The following is a 5,557-nucleotide window of genomic DNA, read 5'->3' as shown; positions in this document are numbered from 1 at the left end:
GGTTCTGGGATTTTTGCTGGGATCATTTTAACCGCATGGGGTGAGATTTTGCCTGGAGCCCTAGATCCAGGGTGATTATCAGTGGTCTTCCATTTCTTAATAACTGCTCCCACAGTTGATTTTTTTCACACTAAGCTGATTATTTATTGCAGATTCAGTCTCCTAAGCCTGGTGCAGGTCAATAATTTTGTTTCTGGTGTTCTTAGACAGCTCTTTGGTCTTAGTGGAGTTTGGAGTGTGACCGTTTAAGGTTGTGGACAGGTGTCTTTTATAGAGATAATTAGTTCAAACAGGTGTCATTAATACAGGTAACGAGTGGACGACAGAAGATCCTTTTCCAGGAGAACTTACAGGTCTGTGAGAGACAGACATCTTGTGTGTTTGTAAGTGACCAAATACTTATTTTCCAGCATAATTTGCAAATAAATTATTTAATAATCAGACAATGGATTTTTGTCTCATTTGTCTCTCATATTTGTGGTATATGAGGAAAATAACAGGTTTCTATCATCTTGTTAAGTAGGAGAACTTGCACAATTGGTGGTTGGCTAAATATTTTTGGCCTCACTTATATGTGTTCTCTGTTATCAGAAAAATGCCATCAGAATGTGCCAAAAACACCAGCTTAAATTCTTTAAAGGCACATCCTCAAATCCATGGTTTTTACTATAAAAATATGACGGACATTTTCTGGTTTGTCTAAAAAAAGCAACTACTTTTCAATCTGTGAAAAGGAAATTTACAAACAAGATCCATCTGGAAAACTCCACCTTTAAAACATCCTGCTAAAGGTTACGAAAATCAATTTTAATCACACTGGAGTGCAGCAAATCTTTGTTGTTGTGCAGCTTAATTACAATGCTGTACACACAAATTAAACCGCAGATTTAATTACAGAAAAATATATTTCCTAATCCTCTTACAGGAAGAAGCGATCAAAAGCATCCTTTATGTGAAGCAGATGTAAGCTCCCGTCAGTAAGTGTTTCCGTCTGATCCATACATTATCCATAATTGTGAGACGTTAACGAAACAAGTCGTTTGAAACGCAAAAGGTGGGACTCTCATGACTGGGATCCACTGATAATGACATTAGATCTAATAGAGATTATTTGAATGCAAACATTTGTATTCTAGCAAAACATTAAATAAAAAAAAACTTGAGCTGTTTTTCAAAATTCTATGCAGCAACAAGTGTTTTCAACAGCAGCATACCTGGTTTTCCTCCGATAGGTCACAGACAGGTGGGACCATGACTTCTTTTTCTCATATTTTCAGAATTTTATGTCGACTTCGATTGACTTTTGTCAAAAAAAGGGGGTGAGCTAAGGTTACCGCCAAGTTTTTATTTTTTTGCTGCTGCACAGCTGCTCTGGATGCAGAAAAATGAGCCAAAACTAATGTTTAACAAGACAAAAATATCCACAGACTGGTCAACTTCTGCTCCCTCTTTAATGGGATATTGACACTGCTCCTACCAGAAATAATGGGAAACTGTTCAAACATTCCCCCGATTTATTCTAAAATAAACATTTCAGCTTAGAAAGAGTAAACACGGCAATAAAATATCAAAATGTGGGCTCATTTATTTATTTCATGGTGGTTATAATAGATGATGTTATTGTACCTCTATGCAAAGTTCATTTCGACTCCCTCCAACCTCAAATGAACGTTCTCTGCACAAGAATCCAGCAGGAAACGGCAGGTGTGGACCAGATGTTCCTCATTTAACGATACGGGAGGGTTTTGTTTAAAGAAAAACACGAATAGATCCTAAACAGACTGAATTTAGATGTGCCACAGAAATTCCAAATATTGCTCTTTTTCTGAATAAAAGTTATGCAACTTGACTATAGAGAGATTTTTGTGTCAGCATATTGCCAACAAAAGTCAGTTTAGAGATCAAAATGTCTTAAATTGCAACTTCAAAATTCGCAAATAAAAATATTAAATATTTGCTTTCAAAAAATATTTTTGCCTTTGCAACACAAATGTTTTTGTCTTTATCTTGCTTTTTTATTTTGTGTTCAGAAGTTTTAGTTCTGTGTAATAAATATGCTACACCAAACAGCCAATCAAACCTGCAGCTCTGGAGCTCCATCTGACTTTTTTACCTTCTCATTCTGGCTCTAAATGAAAAAAAAATACATAAATAAAATGTTTGTAAATTTAAAAAGTAATATTTTTTATGTCAGATATATGAAAATGTATGAAACTTATTCACAAACAGTTGAAGTACAGTATGTATCGTTTCTATAGTAATCCATCGAGTGGTGCGGCTTTTTTCCAAAGTTTACCAAAGTTCGACTAAAACATTTGGACACATTTTTGAGTGCCATGTCCACAGTAAATCTGCTGGGGGTCAGAATTAAAGAAAATTGGATTATAAGACGCTTTTCTTTATTTTTGAAAAAAAAAATCAAGCATTTTAAGTTGACCAAATGGTCCAAAAAATCTGGAGAGGGTCACTTGTGATAAAATCGGATTTAAATTTAGCTAGTTAAATTTACACATTTCTGGGTGAGATGCATCAAAAACATTATAAACGTTTTATAGTTTTCTTTTTAAACACCCCTTCTGACATTACAATCTCTACTATTACATTTTCTGCATTGACATTATCCGAGGGGTCTCTGGTCACATGGAATCTCTAACCGGAAGTGGAATTTTTGCAACTTTATCCATAAGTGGAAATTTATTAAACTTTTGGAAACCCTTACAATAATGGGATTTAAAAAAAATATATTGGCTTTTAAGAATTTAAATGTGATTAAACCGTAATCGTCTTGCAGTTTTGTGTGCAAGATGAGCATCAAATGTGACAGAGAACATTAATCGTTCTAGTTTTTATCAAAATGTCGCTTTTCTCTCCGTGAATCAGCTGATCACGTGAGCAGGTACAGTATATCAAAGGGAAAAAAGGTGGAAAGCGATTTCAACTTCGAGCGCAAATTACGTTTTTTTTTTTTGCGTCCAACTCCGGCAAGGGGGAGGGACTTTCCAGCTATTAATTTTCGAGCGCCATATTTTTTTTTTCTGTGACCAGATTCTCTCGGATTATCCTGCATGGGACAAAGTGTCCTTTATTTTGAAGGGAAGTCATGTGAACCTCTATCGAGTTATAAACTACTTCATATTTAGAAAAAAAAGTCTATTTCTCTTTATATTTCTGTTTTATTCACAACAAATAAATAATAGTAACAGGTTGCAGACCTCTGACAATGCTTGGAGGCGAACATTTTGTGCTGCAAACACAAATCTATTTTTTGAAAGCAAAAACTTTAAAATTTTAATTAGCAAATTATGAAGTTTTAATCTTAAATCGTTATATTCCTTTTTTTACAACTTAAGCAACTTTGATCTTAAAACTGTGACTTTTTTTTGCAATATGGCGCCACAAAAATCCCTCCTTTTAGATCCACAAATCATGAAAATGTTCCTTTCAGTTGAGTTTGGATGATATTTAATCCGACAGTAAGATGTGAAAAAAAAGGTTTATGCATTTCTTTTATAAAAGACAATCGATACACTGTAAAAAGTGAAACATTGGATCACTTAAAAGTTCTGCAATATGTTACATTTAAAATGATTTGTTTTTATCAAATAAAAACATTTTGTTGAATAAACCATCAATCAAAAATTTTAATTTGATGATTACTTATATTTTTTTCAGTCACTTTTATTCCAACCAAATTTAAAACAAACTTTACTGAACTCTATTTTTTATAAATAACCGTAATTTACCATCTTGAACAGAACAATTCAAATATTTGTCTAAGGTTTCCTCTAAAAACAGTGAGTATTAATTATCGGAAGAGTCAGAAAATGTTGTTCTAAAGTAAAGAAAAACAGGTCTTGAGCGTACGGCTTTTAGCTTAAAATGGGGGGAAATGATTCTGATTTATCCTGGAAGCAGTTGGCTCTAAAAATGTGTCTTCAGAGCAGAAACTGTGCGATTAATCAGACGCAGCGAGGTAAAAGGGTTCCATAAAATCATGCCGTGGCCTTTAGAAAAGATACATTTGAATATGTGAGAAACGAGAGCACATAAAATTCATTCGGAGCGCGGCAGCAGGAAAATGAATTTTCGCCTAAAAACGGCAAAAAGGGATTAAAGGAGTTCCTGGAAAATCGCAGATGATGTATTTGACATTTCCAATTTTTTAAAGACACCATATTCTCAAGCTTTTGCTGTAAAAACTGGAAAATATTGATCCAATTTTCACTAAAAACTACGAGTTAAGAGTTAATGTCACCTGCTGTGACTGCAGCAGACTGAGTCTGGTTTTAGAAAATGTTCCTGTTTTTCTTCTAAACGTCTTTTTATGTCACTAAAACAACTTGAGATGGTTTTTAAGAGCGAGAAAGTTGCTGGAAATAAAAATGTACTTTGGTCCCGCTGTGACTCGGCTGCTGGTGATTTCTTTCAAGTCCAGGTAATTCTGTAATTTGTTTTTTTAATTTAATGAATTCAATAAAATCTTGTTGTTGATGCTCTTTAATGCAGAGAGAAAAATGAAAAATCTTTTGCTTCAGATGGTTCAGGCTTCCATGGTGGGCGTTAAAACACTTCATTGTATAAATATAAGTATATTTCCACTTATACTATGGTCACTTACAAATTAAAAAAATATTCAATTGGTTTTTAGCACTTTGATATTGTTTTTTTTATTTTGTCAACCATCGCTGATACTAGTAAAGGGATCCAAATGCTGATGGTCATGACAGGTTAAATAAAGCATCAGTTCAGAGAGAAAGTTCACCTCATCGCTTGTTTTAGTCCAGATGATGAAAGTTTTTTAAAGCTGCCTCCACAGTGATATATAGAGCATTTGGGCTATGAGCACTTTTTATTTTTAGGTGTGCAGGTTTGTTTCTTATGGCTGTTTGTCAGCGTCTTTATTTTCTTGGAGTAAAACTGCAGACATAGAAGTCTCTAGAATTCTGCTTGTCTTACTGTTTAAGTGTTTTGTGCTCACACATTAAATTTCTGAGTTAACAATTGATAAATTAAAACATTTCAGCCATAAAAATGAAGGAAAAATATTCTTTCTGGCCTCTATTTGTTCAAAAGCTGCAAATTGTAATAACATTTAGCAGTAAAACATTGATTAATAGTGATCAATTACAAGTGTGATTGACTTGATTCATCGTTTTAATCCATTGACAGCTTTACTTAAAATGAAATGTTTTGTGTGTGATTTCATTCTGGGATTATTCACAGATTATAAGTGGTCAGTAAATACTGTAACAAAAAAAAATGTTTGTGACTAATTATTTTTTTATTTATTTATTTTTCATTGTTTCCCGGTCCTTTGAGAAACAAACCCAAATGAGTCTGTTTATCAGAGCTAACGTGGGGTATCTTGTTAAGATTTATTTCCAGATCGGTGTTAAAAACAAAGAAATTCTGAACCTTATGGTGATTTAAACCCAAATTATTTCTTGGTTCGGTGTCCGTAGTGTGGAGTTTGATAGGTAAATAAAGAGCTCAAAATAATGCATGTTTATCAGGTCCGTCACTTTATTTTGCCTTTCCTTTCCCAGAAGCCTTTTCG

This window comes from Oryzias melastigma, linkage group LG16 (assembly GCF_002922805.2).
Source record: "Oryzias melastigma strain HK-1 linkage group LG16, ASM292280v2, whole genome shotgun sequence".
Lineage (NCBI taxonomy): Eukaryota > Metazoa > Chordata > Actinopteri > Beloniformes > Adrianichthyidae > Oryzias > Oryzias melastigma.
The sequence above is the reverse complement of the archived record's forward strand: the minus strand, read 5'-3'. Positions refer to the sequence as shown.